The sequence below is a fragment of the Pinus tabuliformis genome, chromosome 1_1 (assembly GCF_031772625.1).
Source record: "Pinus tabuliformis cultivar Carrire ecotype Pingquan chromosome 1_1, CPIR1, whole genome shotgun sequence".
In the NCBI taxonomy this organism is placed as follows: Eukaryota; Viridiplantae; Streptophyta; class Pinopsida; order Pinales; family Pinaceae; genus Pinus; species Pinus tabuliformis.
In genome coordinates this window covers 840392450-840410822 of record NC_142297.1, presented here as the reverse complement: position 1 = coordinate 840410822, position 18373 = coordinate 840392450, and the positions used below count along the sequence as shown (strand labels likewise).

The following is an 18373-nucleotide window of genomic DNA, read 5'->3' as shown; positions in this document are numbered from 1 at the left end:
GAGAAGGCATGCAATAGTATATGGTGCAAAATTGTACTTATAAAATAAGATAATAGAAACTGTCAGAAAGCGAGGAATACATTTTGCGATATATATCTACAACATCGATATGTTATCAATTGCTCGAAGAATGTTGTTGCATTCTGTTGTGAAATGCAAAAATTCTTCTTTCATGATAACAAATTTCAACCGTGGTATTCCTTTGAAAGTTTATGTCTTCACTGATAGTGTGAAGATATGATCTATCCATAGTGCTTTGGAGACAAATTTCCTTGATTACATCTAGATCTGAGGATAACAAATAGAAGTCTTTGGCATTATTCCCAAGAATTGTAGATCCCGCGTATTCGAAAGCAACAATTGAAGCTAATTCACCAGTGTGATCTTATATGTCGATCTTCAGTAAGTATCTATAATCACAGTCAGTTACTTCGGCGTTGCATTTTGGGCAAAACCACATGCCTATATTTTGTGGAATAAGTTTTTTCATGCATTTTTCCCATCAACAATGGACGGGCAAGAAATGTAGTAAAAATTATCCATCCCAATTTTTGTTATGGTTCCCTTCAATTGGAAGAATGCTAGTTTCTCTAAGGAATCCATACTGTAAATATCATCAATTGTTATTTCTTTTTGTTGATGGCCAAAAGGAGATCTTGTTGTCAAGGATGTAGAAGGTGTAGTCGAACCTTCTTTTTTAAACCATGACTTTAGCGTGTGGGCCTCTTCAATGTCAAGATCTACAAGAATAATGGATCTCATTGAGTGCCGACATTTTTTCCATTAAATTCTCCAACATTGGCAAACTTGATTGTAATGATGGGTTTATTTCCTCCAACACATAGGGAGGATATTTCTTGTGATACGACATAAAAATTTCCTCTCCAAAAGATTGCATCCATGTTATACCTAGACATGTCTTGAAGTTGTAGTATTTGTTTAGTAACTTCAGAGCCATCTTTTCTACATATAGTGGACACACTGGAAATGTCAGTGACAATACTGAGAATATCAACAATGGAGTTGACGTTCGTTGTTCTGATCTCATTGATTGATTTTATATTGGATTGCACCGTTGGCTTATGTATTTTTTCGCTGACAACATGCTCTATGGTATATGTTGCATTTAACAAAATTTCTCAATCATTGTTTAAGTGGTTGTATTGCTTATTAGCCATTTTCACATTCCCTTTAGAAACAATGTAGACATGTAGAAATTTCCATGTTGGATTTTGTCAAAAAAATAATCGGCAACATTGTTGAAACAAGTAATATGTATTTCTCCACCTTCTGTAGGGAACATTGTTGAAATGAAATGCATGCATCGATAAAACCGGTCCTAATACTTGAGGATGAGACTATAATATTAAGAGTATACAGAACTGTAATGAGACTTTTCAGCTACCACTATAATATTAAGAGTATCCATAATAGTAATGAGACTTTTCAGCGACCACTATACTATTAAGAGTATATATTTCATTGAAGTACTCGAAGATGGTTGCAAATAAAGAAATAATCGAAGTGATGAAATTGCAAGGAAACAAGAAGACACTCTCCAACAAATCTCAGAGACCTGGAGGGCAGAAAAAAAGATTGCAAAACAATTAGATGAATCCTTAAACTTGAAAGAAAACGCAATTAAGAGAAAACAGACACGACTTAAGGAGGCTATCTTGGAGGTTGAAGGTGAAAAGAAAGCAAGAAAGGATGATCACACAGAAAAAGCAGGTTTAGAGACAACACTAAATCAGTTGAAGGTGATTTTAAACAAAGTCATCAAGAAAACTGATGAATTAATTATTAAATTCAAAATACTAAGCCTATCATCAATACTTAGGTGGCGTCTTCATTGTTCTCAAGTTTCCCTCATTTCAAGGAAATTAATGACCATGTTATGTTGATATAGTCTTAAGAACTGATGATTCTTTTTCATTTCCAAATGCTCCTGAACTTCTCTAACAAAGACCTCCTTTTGTCCTAACAAAAATTTCAAATGAAAAGCTGCCAAAATGGAAATTCTCTCTAGCCAACAATTAACAACAAGAAGGATATTACTATGGACTATCAAGGTGCAGGGGTAGTTTTGCAAAGAATTAAGCTCTGGTTAGAAGAGGAATGTGTTGAAACTGCTGAACAATATCTAGCAGATTGTGAAGGATGGATGAAAGCCTTAGTCCAAGAGGTTTCAGATGGAGCGCTGGCTGACAATTTTGCTCACATGTTCAAAAACGATGTGCGAGATAACAGAGCAGGACAATGGAAGGTTTAGAACTTGGGAAATTATAAATGAATGTGTTAAGCATTTAATATCAAAAGAAAAATTTGGTTTTCTTTCATAACAAAGAAATCAAAAGGCAATGAGAACAGCAGAAGAAGGATTGCATACTATAAGGGTAAAAAAAATCTTGAGCTTGGATACCACTTGGAGCAAAACCACATCACAAAAAACACACTGTACATTGAACGAACAAACAATAAGTTGCTTTCTTCCAATTTTTTACATTTTGCATTAAAGTAAACAATATCCAAGCCACTATGTAGATAACTCTGCTCTTTTTCTTGCCTATGGGTGCACTGAGACAAAGTTTTTTGTTTTCTGAGGAAACTAAAAAAATAATTGTCCATAAATATCTAATTGATAAAGACTATTTAGTAATGATTTTTAACTTATCACATAAAGCACACTCATTTTTATGCCATCACTAAGAATCGAAGGTATGCTTTTGCATGAAAGTTAGACATGGATGCATTGAAATAAACAATATCCAAGCCACTAAGTAGATAACTCTGCTCTTTTTCCTGCCTACGGGTGCACTGAGGCAAAGATTTTTGTTTTCCCCATAATAAGGACTGAATATTCTGAGAGAATCCCGCTAGCTTGGACCATATCCCATAATTCTTGTCTATATGGTCTGTAAAAATTCACCAACATTATGGGAAGAGGAAAACCTCTCAGATGGCTTTCTAGGATGATACCAACTGTTGATGAGTAGGCTTTGAAGGAGGCTAACATAGGATCCCATAAAGAGAGGATCCTATTTGATAAACCATTTGAATCCATTGCACAAGTGTGCCAACACAAACAAAGATTTTGAAAGGCCATAGTGACCTTATCGCCTGGAACCATGGTCTCCTGTAGCATAATGATGGAAGGATGATTTAATTCAATCAATGTCTTGAGAGAGGAAAATTCAAGGTTCATCTTACCCCCCTGATATTTAGTGACAGGATGATCATTAAGAGGTAGAAATAGCGGGCTTCGGTTCTCTAAGGGCCCAAGCATCAACACCTAAGTCAACATATTCCTAAGGACCAAATTCCATGTCCTCAGTCTAACAACAAGAAGGATATTATTGTGGATTATCAAGGTGCAGGGATAGTTTTGCAGAAGATTAAGCTCTGGTTAGCAGAGGAATGTGCTGAAACTGTTGAACAATATCTAGCAGATCATGAAGGATGGATCGAGAGCTGGCTGACAATTTTTCTCACATGTTCAAAAACCATGTGCAAGATAACAGAGCAGGACAGTGCAAGGTTTAGAACTTGGGAAATTATAAATGAATGTGTTAAGCATTTAATATCAAAAGAACAATTTGGTTTTCTTTCATAAGAAATAAATCCAAAAGGCAATGAGAGAAGCATAAAAAGGATTGCATACTATAAGGGTAAAAAAAATCATGAGCTTGGATACCACTTGAGCAAAACCACATCACAAAAAACACACTGTACAACAAGATAAACTCTTACTTGATTAGCCACAGATTTAACAGAAGCAACAGAAAACCCACTCTATATGCAAAGGTAAATATGTAAAGGAAAGAACTAAATGTTTTTATATGTTTATCACAATATTTCCATTGAAATATTATCATTAGATCAAATTTAAATCAACAACGAAATAGGAATTTGATATGAAAAATGTGGGCTTGATGAAGTACTTCATTGGCATAGAGGTTAATCAGTAAGATTATGAAATCTTTATAGGTCAAACAAAATATGCATTGGATGCATTGAAAATATCTAGAATGATGAATTTCAAGACAACACCCACACTGGTAGTAATAGGAACAAAAATCAGTTAGGAAAATACAAATTCAAATGTAGAAAAATTGACCACGAACAAAACCAACAAAACATGAGCCTAATTTAAACATTGTTTGGACGTTCACCAAACTTTGAAACTCAAGGTTGACTTTCGGCGAACCTGTGACTTAAGCTATATATGCTATGACAAATACTCAAAGAACTCAGTTCATTGAAAACAAAAAGAAGGATTCAAAAGTACTATGGCTTATTTAGCACAGGCTAAAAGAACCAATATTTCCAAAATTTGTAGTAGCAAATTATACCAAGCAAGCATGAGGCACTTTAGAAAAGAACAGTTTCGTTTTCTTTCATAACAAAGAAATCCAAAAGGCAATGAGAGCAGCATAAGAAGGATTGCATACTATAAGGGTAAAAAAAATCATGAGCTTGGATACCAGTTGGAGCAAAACCACATCACAAAAAACACATTGTACGTTGAGGGAGATTCGTTGATTGAAATGGGGAAATTGGTAGATGATACACAACCCATAATCCAATTAAACACCTCCGGTCTTAGCCCTATCTGTGGGAGAACAAGTCTCCTAAAGGTCCAATTGACCTTGTCAAAAGATTTGTGGAGGGCCATTCTGAGCATGAGAGTTTTCAAAATTTTCAATTTTATAGAGTGAAGAAGGCTTGTAAAAGTTGATGGCTCAGGTATACGACTTTGCTATTGTGTATATATAAAAGTGGGTTATTATTGTTTTTGCTTTTAGTTTTGCTAGCCTTTATGTACAAATGTTCTTCTTTCCTTCACTACAATGAAATGAGATTACATTAGTCTACTATTTTTATCGAATTCACATATTTGGTACATTTAAAAGGAATTTCCTCAACATACTTTTCCTTACCATAATTGAATGGCATTCAAGATTCTAAAAGTGTTTTAATAATGACATGGATTAAAGAATATTCTTTCTGGTTTCTAGAAGATTTGGCAAAATTATGTATACTCTAATCATTCAAACAAGGGGAATCAAGAATATGCAGAAGGAGATTTTTCTAAAGCTGAAGAATATGATACTCAAGGGATAAGCTGCATCTTGCCAAGTGAGAAGTCAGAAAGCCATATCAGGGCATCAGTGCTATGCTATAGCAACCGTGCAGCCACTCGGATGGCTGTTGGTAGATTCAGAGATGCACTTTCAGGCTGCATGCATGCTATGGACATAGATCCCAACTTTGTGAAAGTTCAACTTAGAGCTGCAAGGTGAGACAATTTCCCTTACAATGGCTATTGGCTATAATTGCTTTTTGCTACTAATTGTATAAGTTTTGTGTGACTTGCTGACTATTAAAATTCTGACATTCTCTTTTAAGTGTTTAATAATTGACTTTAATGGAAGAGCAATTTATGACCATAAATTTTCTAAAAATTGTCATTCACAGATGTTAGAAGATATCTTTCGATTTCCATACAATGTTCCCACATAATTCTTCATAATGTTGAAGATTGTTTGACTAAAAATACAATTACTGTCACCAAAATCTTCACAATATTGTAGATAGTTTGAAAAAACAATCATGAATTTCACAAAATTCTCCCCACAATTTTCACAAAACTCTCCACAATGTTGTGGATGATTTGACTAAAATAACCATAATTTCCCAAAAAAATATCCACAAGTATAAAAAACATCTTTGAATTCCCTAGAACATCTCCTGGAATTTATCCAAAGTTTTCTCAGCTTTGGATTCCCCAGAACATCCCCTGGAATTTCTCCAAAGTTTTATCATCTTTGAATTCCCTAGAACATCCCCTGGAATTTCTCCAAAGTTTTCTCAGAAACTTGGAAAACAAAACACAATGCATTTACGACAACCAAAATGAATACTCCCACAGATTGATCCTAAAACCAAAAACTAAGGAGAAATATTTGATACACAACAATGAACCTACAGATCCTCCATGGGAGGTGCCGAGAGCGGATCAAAAACATTAATTGTAGGATCAGGTGTTGCAGTCATTACATAGACATGACATCTCACTATGGCCTTCTTGCCAACCCTGAAACCTGGCATCACTGTAAACCCTACAATTGTAGGGTTTGGCTTCTTAGGAAGCTGCGGGACATTACCTTCACTTGCAACAGTATTGTCAACCTCATGATTCATATTCACAGAATTCAAGCTATCCATGTAGGAACCCTCGAAATCCACCCCCTCTTTTGACATGAAAGATAGACAAGAATGTAATTAATATTCCACTTTCTAAATTTAGTTAACGTTTTGTTGTTTTGGGCTGTAAGTAATGTAATTAATATTTCTTAAGTTCAATGATTGCATTTAGTTAGGAGCTGATAGAGAAATTCCATTATTGTTTTTTTTTGCTTTTAGTTTTGCTAGCCTTTATGTACAAATGTTCTTCTTTCCATCACTACAATGAAATGAGATTACATTACTCTGCTACTTTTATCGAATTCACATATTTGGTACATTTAAAAGGAATTTCCTCAACATACTTTGCCTTACCTTAATTGAATGGCATTCAAGATTCTAAAAGTGTTTTCATAATGACATGGATTAAAGAATTATCTTTCTGGTTTCTAGAAGATTTAGAAAAATTATGTATACTCTGATCATTCGAACAGGGGGAATCAAGCATATGCAGAAGGAGATTTTTCTAAAGCTGAAGAATATGATACTCAAGGGATAAGATGCATCTTTCCAAGTGAGAAGTCAAAAAGCCATATTAGGGCATCAATGCTACGCTATAGCAACCGTGCAGCCACTCATATGGCTGTTGGTAGATTCAAAGATGCACTTTCAGGCTGCATGCAGGTTATGGACATAGATCCCAACTTTGTGAAACTCTGACTTAGAGCTGCAAGGTGAGACAATTTCCCTTGCAATGGCTATTGGTTATAATTTCTTTTTGCTACTGATTGTATAAGTTTTGTGTGACTTACTGACTATTAAAATTCTGATATTCTCTTTTAAGTCTTTAATAATTGACTTTAATGGAAGAGCAATTTATGGCCATAAATTTTCTAAAAATTGTCATTCACAGATGTTAAAAGATATCTTTCGATTTCCATACAATGTTCCCACAGGAGTCTTCATAATGTTGAAGATTGTTTGACTAAAACAACAATGACTATCACCAAAATCTTCACAATATTGTAGATAGTTTGACAAAACAATCATGAATTTCACAAAATTCTCCCCGCAATTTTTACAAAACTCTGCACAATGTTGTGGATGATTTGACTAAAATAACCATAAATTTCCCAAAAAAGTATCCACAAGTATAAAAAACATTGAATTCCCCAGAACATCTCCTGGAATTTCTGCAAATTTTTATCAGCTTTGAATTCCCCAAAACATCCCCTGGAATTTCTGCAAATTTTTATCAGCTTTGAATTCCCCAAAACATCCCCTGGAATTTCTCCAAATTTTTCTCATCTTTGAATTCCCTAGAACATCCCCTGGAATTTCTCCAAAGTGTTCTCAGAAACTTGGAAAACAAAACACAATGCATTTACGACAACAAAAATGAGTACTCCCACAGATTGATCCTGAAAACAAAAACTAAGGAGAAATATTTGATACACAACAATGAACCTACAGATCCTCCATGGGAGGTGCCGAGAGCGAATCAAAAACATTAATTGCAGTATCAGGTGTTGCAGTGATTACATAGACCTCGCATCTCATTATGGCCTTCTTGCCAACCCTCAAACGGGGCATCACTGTAAACCCTACAATTGTAGGGTTTGGCTTCTCAGGAAGCTGCAAGACATTACCTTCACTTGCAACAATATTGTCAACATCATGATTCATATTCACAAAATTCATGCTATCCATGTAGGAACCCTCGAAATCGACCCCTCTCTTGACATGAAAGATAAACAGAGGCGGGACAAAAGAAAATGCAATCCTGTGAACCAACCACACAGACTTGGCAAATTTGAGGAATTGGCTGTAAAATTAGCTCCTGGGGTGGAGTCCCCTGCCTATCTAGTGCCAGTGCTCCAAACTGCCAAAGAAGGATTCTTCCATCCTGGGATGCACTACATTGAGAAATTTCTTTATACAAAATTTCCCAAACATGTTGTCCGGTGTAAGAATGGACTCCAGCTCTGATGGCTCCATGTTTTGCATGTCCAAAAAATGTCCGAAACAATGATTTCTGTGCTTCTTAGGATCTATAATGGATGAAAGGCTCCTAGTCAAATAGAAATTCTCGCTCTCAAATCCACTGAACATTCTCATGCAGACATAGGATTGAAATGCCAAGCATCAATGTCTAAGTTAACATATTCCTAAGGACCAAAATCCATGTTCTCAGTGTAACAAGAAGAAGGATATTACAGTGGATTATCAAGGTACAGGGGTAGTTTTGCAGAGGATTAAGCTCTGGTTAGCAGAGGAATGTGCTGAAACTGTTGAACAATATATCTAGCAGATCGTGAAGGATGGATGGAGAGCTGGCTGATAATTTAAATGAGCTAATGGGATCCTTGTTATCCCCTACGACAAGTATGAATAGATATGGTGACTCCTTGGAAGAATTCCTTCGAATCACAAGCATATGTCAATAGAGGGAGAAAAAAATATTTAAAGGCACTATGGCTTATTTAGTAACGAATCAGGATTGAAACAACGATTTTTTCCAAAAGATGCAGCAACAAATTATGCTAAGCAAGCATGAGACAATTTCGAGATTGTCTATCAAGGCATAGGCAAAGTAAAATAAACCAAGTTGCAGACTCTTAGGAGTTTTAAGAATATGAAGCTGAAGGATTTTGAGTATGTTAATCAGTTTATTACTCTGGCAATGAATGTAGAGAACAAATCAAGAACGTATGGTGAATATATAAGTGAACATAAGATTGTTGAAAAGGTTTTGAGGAGGCTGAGGAAAACCTCTTAGATGGCCTTCTAGGATGATACCAACTGCTAATGAGTAGGCTTCAAAGGAGGCTAACATAGGATCCCATAAAGAGAGGATCTTGTCTGATAAACCATTTGAATCCATTGCACAAGTGTGCCAACACAGACAAAGATTTTGAAAGGCCTCAGTGACCTTATCACCTGGAACCATGGTCTCTTGTAGCAGAATGATGGAAGGATAATTTAATTCAATCAGTGTCTTGAGAGAGGAAAATTTGAGGTTCCTCTTACCCCCCTGATATTTAGTGACAGGATGATCATTAAAAGGTAGAAATAGCGGGCTTCAGTTCTCTAAGGGCCCAAGCATCAACGTCTAAGTCAACATATTCCTGAGGACCAAAATCCATGTTCTCAGTCTAACAACAAGAAGGATATTACTGTAGATTATCAAGGTATAGGGGTAGTTTTGCAGAGGATTAAGCTCTGGTTATCAGAGGAATGTGCTGAAACTGTTGAACAATATCTAGCAGATCGTAAAGGATGGATGGAGAGTTGGCTGACAATTTAAATGAGCTAATGAGATTCTTGTTATCCCCTACGACAAGTATGAACAGAGATGATGACTCCTTGGAAGAATTCCTTTGAATCACAAGCATATATCAATAGAGGAAGAAAAAAATATTCAAAGGCACTTTGGCTTATTTAGTAAGGAATCAGGATTGAAACAACGATTTTTTTCCATAAGATGCAGCAGCAAATTATGCTAAGCAAGCATGAGACACTTTGGAGATTGTCTATCAAGGCATAGGAAAAGTAAAATAAACCAAGTTGCAGACTCTTAAGAGTTTTTAAGAATATGAAGATGAAGGATTTTAAGTCTGTTAATCAGTTTATGACTCTGGCAATGAATGCAGAGAACAAATCAAGAACATATGGTGAATATATAAGTGAACATAAGATTGTTGAGAAGGTTTTGACGAGGCTGCAAATCAAATTTGATGTCTTAGCAGTTGTCATTAAAAATTCAAAGAACCTAGAAGGGCTTTCCAAAGATGAGCTTTTGGGATCCCTGCAATCCCATGAGATAAAGATGAACATAGATGATGATTCCTTCGAGACTACAACATCGCTGATATGGGTAATGTCCCAAAGGTTATATAGTTGCAGCATCACTGGAAAATAAGATGTCATAGGCTCTGATTAGGCCTGTGACCCACCACACTGATAGTAATAGGAACAAAAATCAGTTAGGAAAATACCTTCAAATCGCGGGCATTTATGAGTCATTAGATCAAATTTAAATCAACAATGAAATAGGAATTTGATATGAAAATTTTGGGCTTGACGAAGTACTTCATTGGCATAGAGGTTAATGTGTAAGATTATGAAATCTTTATAGGTCAAACAAAATATGCATTGGATGCATTGAAATATCTAGAATGATGAATTTCAAGACAACACCCACATTGATAGTAATAGGAACAAAAGTCAATTAGGATAATACAGATTCAAATGTAGAAAAACTGACCCTAAACAAAACCAACAGAACGTGAGCCTAATTTAAACTTTGCTTGGACGTTCACCAGACTTTGAAACTCAAGGTAGACTTTCAGCGAACCTGTGACTTAAGCTATATATGCTATGACAAATACTCAAAGAACTTAGTTCATTGAAAACAAATATAGGTGACCATAAGACTGTTGAGAATGTTTTGAGGAGGCTGCAAATCAAATTTGATGTTTTAGCAGTTGTCATTGAAAAGTCAAAGAACCTAGAAGGGCTTTTCAAAGATGAGCTTTGCATAAATGAGCTAATGGGATCCTTGTTATCCCCTACAACAAGTATGAACAGAGATGATGACTCCTTGGAAGAATTCCTTTGAATCACAAGCGTATGTCGATAGAGGAAGAAAAAGGAAGTACAGTAATGGGGTAGATATAACAGATCGAACTCAGAAAGAGATGGGCATTCAAGGTCAAAAACCAAGGAGTACGCCACAAAACAACTGTAGGAGGTTAAGTTTACTTACCACAATCCAAATGGGAGCTTCGTACAACAAAGTGAAAATAAAAAATAAAAAGAGGTTAAAAGAAAAATATTTAAATTCTTTACTCTCCTCGACGAGTTTAAGTTCACTTACCACAATCCAAACGGGAGCTTCATACAACAAAGGGAAAATAAAAAATAAAAAGAGGTTAAAAGAAAATTATTTAAATTCTTTACTCTCCTCGACGAGCTTGGTACAACAACAGACTCTTATTCTGATCAACTATATTATTAAGAGTATATATTTCATTGAAGTACTTGAAAGAAAAGTGAGGATTGCAGGTGAAATTGGAAAAGCGAACTCATTTCCAGCAAGCAAGAAAGGTTGTTCAAACAAAAAGCAGGTTTGGAGACAACACTAAATAAGTTGAATGTGATTTTAAACAGAGAAGTCCAGAAAATTGATGATAGAACCTATACAAAATTCTAACTTCTAAACAACCTGAACATAGCAGGGAACATTGTTGAAGTGAAATGCATGCATCAACAAAAATGGTACTAATATTTCAAGATGAGACTATAATATTAAGAGTATACAGAACAGTAATGAAACTTTCCAGCTATTACTATAATATTAATAGCATCCATAACAGTAATGAGACTCTTTGAAAAGGAAGATAATGAACTAACATAACAGTAATGAGACTATTTGAAAAGGAAGATAATGAACTAACCTGACAGGCAAAACGCTAAAAATCCGCCTAAAGGTGCTATGTGAAAGCTACAAATGCTGCAAATCTCCGAACGCTGCTATGTGAAGGTTGTTGCTGCAAGAAGGCTCCAAACACTACAAGAGATGACAAATGAGAACCTTAACCCCAGATGTATATGATAACCTAATAACTACCACCATAACTGATTCTGGTGCAAAAATGGGCAAAACTACCAACTGATTAATCTCAATCTCCTTCTGGCCCTCCAAAAAAAAAAAGTGGCCCTACACGGCCACCTCATCATCGTGCAGCAAAACAAAAAACATTCGCCCCGCCCTCCACAACCCTCCTCATCCCCCTGCAGCAAAGGCATTCGCCCTCCTCTGCATGCCCGCGCCCTCTGCGGCCCTCCTCACCCTTGTGCAGCAAAGGCATTCACCCTCCTCTGCACGCCCGCACCCTCTGCGGCCCTCTTCACCCTCGTGCAGCAAAGGCATTCGCCCTCCTCTGCACGCCCGCAACCTCTACGGCCTACTCACCCTCCTACAGCGAAGGCATTCGCCCCCAGCTCTACTATGTATCAAACGCGCGCGACGGATGGGCTGGGTAGGCGGATGGGGGTTGTGTTAAAAAATTAATTAATTTTTTAATTAATTAACTAATTACTTTAACCATTTTTTTATGTTTTTTAATTAAATTGTTGAATCGTCTAACAATGAATCTAATGGTTAAGACTAAGACAAAAAGGCATTTAGGGGAGTTCATTTCAAAGGGGAACACCTTACAACGTAATTAATAATTAATCATTCTTTATGTTTTTTAATAATGTTGGTTTTTAAAATCTGATAGCAAACAAACCATTGTTCAATCGTTTATTAATTAATAATTAATCATTCTTTATGTGTCTAACAATGGATCTAATAGTCAACAATTGTTCCCCGGATGCGGGTGTATAGTAATGCGCGCAGTACGAAGGCGGCGTGGAGGAAGCGCGCGTGGCTCATCACAATCGCCAGCCAGCATCGCATGAGGAAAGAATTAATGTTTCAGTCCATCAACTTAAATGCTGCATTAACGCAGCTCTCACCCTCTCGCCAGTGTATTAGTATATCGGCAATGACGCTCTGCTTGTTATTCACTCTTGCTCCTCCCTTGCGCTTATGCTGGTTCAGCAAGGTTGTAGATAGTCCAGGGTATTTTCTGCCTCTGTATCAAGGAGTTGATACTTATCAGGGCTTTCATGCTTCAAACAATCCTTTTTGCATCTTCCTCGATCGCCTCCTCTCAGTCCCCTCCACGGCTGTTTGTTCTGCTCCTCCAGCCAGTGTTGCAGGAATCGCCCCCCCCCCGGATCCGAGGCCGGAATCGCGTCCCGTACGGAAGCGTTCCGGAACCTCTAGGCGAAGCGCGATTCCAAATTTACTGAAGCGCGATTCCTTTTTTTTTTCACGATTCCTGGAATTATGGAAGCGTTGGCCCGGATCCGCGCTTCGGAGGGCGCTTCGGGCCTCCGGAAGCGCACGCTTCACGAGGCCCGGAAGCGCGCTTCCATATGAATCCGCGCGGTCAGCTATCAAACTCGGTTTTTTTTTTTAATTTTTTTAAAAAGTTCACTTAACTTAGCATGAGGGGGTGGGTTAGGGTGAGGTTAGGGTTAGTTTAGGGTGAGTTTAGAAAAGAATAAAGCCCCCATTCTCTTCTCATTTTCTCACTTTGAGTTTATGAGAGTTGGAGAAGAGAAGAGAGGAGAGGAGAAGAGAAGAGAGGAAAGGAGAGGAGAAGAGAGGAGAGCTTGGAGGAGTGAAGAAGGAGGAGCTAGGAGAAGGAGGAGGAGCTTGGAGCAAGAGCTTGGAGGACTTCATCTACAAGAGCTAAAGAGGTAAGTTCAAACCCCAAACTCCCTTGTTTTTTTGAAAAAAAAATTGTATTTTTCTCCTCCCTCTCCTACTCTTTCCCATTGTTTCTACTTGCTCCTTTATTTACAGGTTGTCCACCACCTATATCCATATTCCAAGATGGTGTTCTTTTGGCTTCTATGTATCATTCCACTCTTGGTTTTAATGATGGCAAAGGTGAGGAATAGAGGGGAAGAGGAAGGGGATGAACTTGGTGACCCAATGTATGATGAGGAGGAAGGGTTTGAAGAGGAAGGGGATGAACTTGAAGGGGACACTGAAGCACAAGATGGGAAAGGTACAACAACACCCTTGTGGAACTATGTGACCAAACTTGATGGGGGAAAGGGTGGTGGATCTTACAAATGGATGTGCCCTCATGATTGTCATGGAGGAAAACCATATTGTGGTTCATATACCCGTCTGAGGAGGCATCTTTGTGGGGTGCTGGACAGTGATGAAAAAAAGGGTTCTGTGGGGGTACAAATTTGCCCAAAAATTTCAGCTGAACAAAGAACAAAATACATCCAAATAGAGATGGCTGCACAACAAAAAAACAAGAAACAAAAAACTCATTCTGAATCAAGTGCAACCTCTAAATTTGGTAGTTGCCCATCTCCTCATGGTACTTCTGCAACCTCTGGAGGTAGAAAAACAATAGGGGATTTCCTTAATGTTGCTGGGAGGGATGATGTGGATGGAAAGATAGTCCGTTTTCTTTGTGCTTGCGGTGAAACATTCAATGTGCTTCGCTCTCCCTATTGGCATGACATGGTAAAGGCCATCAATGAAGCCCCAAAAGGATACAAGGCCCCCAACTATGAGAAAGCTAGAACAGTGTTATTAGAAAGAGAAAAAGCTAAGGTTCAAAGAGCTTTGACACGTTTTACACATGAGTGGGTGGATTCTGGGGTATCCATTGTATCAGATGGGTGGACAAATATTAGAAACCAACATTTGATAAATGTTCTTGGTGTTTCTTCTAGTGGTGCAGTGTTTATTGCATCTCATGACTCCTCCTCCATCAGTGCAACTGCACAAAACATTGCAGATCTCCTATTGAAATCAATCAAAGATGTTGGTCTGAATAATGTGGTTCAAGTGATCACAGATAATGCAGCAAATTGTAAGGCAGCAGGAAAAATTATTGAGCGTACTCATCCACACATCTTTTGGTCTGGGTGCCTGGTTCACACATTGAACCTTTTGATGCATGATATTGTGAAACACAAAGATTGTGGGTGGATTGTTGAGGTTTACAGGAAAGGGAAGCAGCTCATTAAATTCATCACAGGGCATACAAGGGTAAACTACTTCTATGGCACTTACTCCAAGTTGCAATTGCTTAAAATTGCAAAGACAAGATTTGCTAGTTATTACCTCACCTTTAGGCGGCTAGTGAGGGTGAGACAAGCTTTAACTAATCTGGTGTGTGCTGAAACATGGGATGAAATTAACACTGACACAGATGGTGCTAATGAAGTCAAGGACACTGTTCTTGACAGTTACTTTTGGTCACAGGTTAAATATGTTTTGCAATTCACCAAACCAATTTATTACATGATCAAGTTTGCAGATTCAGATCGACCAGTAATTGGGGAGGTGTATGAGCAAATGGATAGCATGTTGGGGCAAATTAAAGACATTGTTGAGCCTAGAGATACCACCTTGTACAATTATATTCGTGCAGAGGTGGAAAACCGATGGGAAATGCTAAATGTTCCATTGCATGCATTAGCATATGTTTTGACACCTAAATACTATCATCCATCATGGCTTTCAAAACCAGCACCTGGGGGGGAAGCAGGAAAAAACCACACCAAGATAAAGAGGTTCACGAAAAATATATGGCTGCATTGAGTAGATTAATCCCTGATAATGAGGAGGCTGCATTGGTACGGAGACAGGTGAGCAACTATACGAGCAACACTGGTCCATTTGGGAGCATGCATGCAATTCAAGATCGAGAGCATTTTTCTGCTCTTGAGTGGTGGAACATGCATGGAGGGCCTACTCCACTTCTACAGAGTTTGGCATTGCGGGTGCTATCACAGGTGGTAAACACTTCTTCTGCAGAGAGGTGTTGGAGCTCTTATTCTTTCATCCATAGTGTTAAAAGGAACAGGTTGAATTTAGACCGGGCAGAGAGCTTGGTTTATGTTCATTACAACTTGCGATTGTTGTCCCATTACTGTGAAGATGCAAAGTCTAATAAAGACTTGTTGACTTGGGACAAGAATCCAGAGGAGCCCAATTTGGAGGATGGAGTGTTGCGACTAGAGCAATTAGAGGATTCTCTTATCCAGGTATGTCCATTGTGGTATGAATTTTCCAATTTTCCCTTATAAAGCATTTCTCTAATTCATGTTTTTAATTTTTTTGTTAACTAGTGTTTTTTTTTTTGCATGAATTTTTTGAGCGATTCTAGGATGATGACACGGGTGTTGATATGCCACCACCCCCACCCCCATCTGGTCCCTTGGTTTCTAGGTTCCATGGTTCAACACCAACGGCAGGGGGTTCTTCTTCATCAGTTCCAGTGCCACGACTTACACAGGGACCATCTTCTTCATTGCCACCACGTGGAGGCCCGCCATCACGTTCTATTCGTGGTGGAAGGAGGAGAGATTAGTAGATATATTCACAATCTACTTCTTTTTGTCATAGATTACTCATTAGACTTGTAGACTTGTGAATTTGAATTTTGAACCTTTTTGGCTTGGCGGTGACCAAGTGACATATTTTGTAAACATTATTATTTGAATTTTGGACATGACAAATGTTGACAGTTGCTCACTTGCTAGATAAATCATAATATGCTCTATGTTTTATGTTTTATAATATGCTTAAATGTTTTATGTTTTATAATATGCTTAAAAATTTGATGTATGTTTGTAATAGCTAGAATATAGATGATTGTTGTACATACTAGTAACTACAATGGAATCATGGATGCCATATCTATCTTGATTTATGCAAAAATATGCATGTTTTCATGTCTTCTACAATTAATTTGGTATTTGGGATGTTTGTTTTGAGTATAAATGCAAAAAAATATAAAAATATATATATATATATAGCAGACGCTTCCGCGGACGCTTCGCTTCCTAGATTTTTGGAAAATGACGCTTCCGCGCTCTGCGCTTCCGCTTCGCGCTCCCGCTTCGTGCAACATTGCCTCCAGCACACTTCAAAATGCCTAGAGTGCGCTCAAGGATGAGCTGCAGAAGAGGCAGCTCCCGAGGCCATGTCTCCCGCCAGCCTTCCTCCACAACCTCGGACCCTTCGTCTGAGGCTTCAAATTTCTGCTTTGATAAATACCCTGTGATCAGAAGCGGTCACGGCAGGGGACGAGGGCAGTTCATCACCGAAGTGAGCTCTCACCATTCCAATTCTCACACAGCTCGCTTCTGCTTCCCCTGCACTCTAGGCAATTCCTCCTTCATTGCGTCAGTCACCGTAGAGTTGTGTGAGGATACTGTGGGTTCGGGGGCTGTCAGTCCAGGGGCTCCTTTGGAACCAAGGATGGAAAACCAGAGTGAATCCTCGCAGAATGTGACCACTCAGAGAAAGGACCCTGGTGGCTCTGCAACTCTGGATTTGACCATCCATGCTGGTCCGAGCGCTCCAACAAATGGTGGTCCTTCAAGTAAAGAGGACCCAGACCAATTCGGTTGCCGCATTGTTGAAGAATCGCCTCCAACCTCGCATGAAGACTGAACAAGTCTGCACCTTCTGGTTTTGTTCAACTGCTGAAAGAAGACGCTCAATCCCTTCTGGATATATAGTCATTTCATGTTTTTAGTTCTCAGAATCAGGTCTTTTTCAATTTTTGACTGGCCGTTTCCCCTGTGTGGGCGGCATTCTCCTGCTTTTTTGGTCACTGTCTTGGTTCAATCTGTTTATGGGTCAGATTCCGATCATGTAGCGGCTGCGCTGTACTAAATTTTGATTGGTTCCTATCATTCTGTCCCGGTCTTTAGTTACAGTTTCCAGTTATCTCAAGTCTCAAAGCAAGTCATTATGCAGGTCTTCTGGCGAATTTCTCAAGCAATTTTTGTAAGCATGTCGTCTCATGGGCTAGAACTCTTGAGGCCTCTACCTCTCTGTAACCATATTTTTGTATCAATATAGGAGTAGACAGATTCAGAGAAAAAAAAAACAGTCAACAATTGTTTATTAATTAATAATTAATCATTCTTTATGTTTTTTAAACATGTTTTATTTTCAAAACTATTTTTTTAAATCTGATAGCAAACAAACCATTGTTCATCTGAAAAGGTTAGCTTCCAGGCCTCGGTATAAATTCATGCTTATCTATTTCATAGACCTAAAATGCATGTCCAGGTAAATTGACGATTGTCTCTTTATAAGATCTAGGAATGTTAGCTCACAACCTATTGACCTTCTGACGTTCAATAAAATACTTTTTCATCTGAAAGAGCTTAATGCAGGCTGCAGCTGTTAATTGTGCATGCAAATTTAACTTATATTAAGCTAACCTTATTCTTACCACAAACCAGCTTTGTATACCCATATTTAATAGGCAAAATTGGAGCAAAACAGGCTGGATTGTAAGTTGGAGGTTAAATTCAAGAGGAAATTACGTTTGCTGCAAGCACTTTTTGAAAGTGTGGAAGTGTTTCACTCATTATGGCCCAGCCTGGTTGATTTTATTGCCTATATTAGCTTTTTATTCTGAGGATCCATGTTTACAGATTATTTGAATGAGTAATTATACAGAAGGCAAATGGCTGGCATACAGATCAAAAGACAAATTGCTCTGGCATACCAAAAAAACGCTGTCACTTTCATTTTCATTTTATTTGGAGTTATTGTACTTCAGAGCTAAGA

At 37.9% G+C, this 18373-nt stretch overlaps 1 pseudogene; it reads right to left on the bottom strand.

Annotated features, from left to right (window-relative positions):
* Positions 1-5985: 5985 nt before the first annotated feature.
* Positions 5986-8698, bottom strand: LOC149216789 (protein GRAVITROPIC IN THE LIGHT 1-like; annotated as a pseudogene).
* Positions 8699-18373: the final 9675 nt, after the last annotated feature.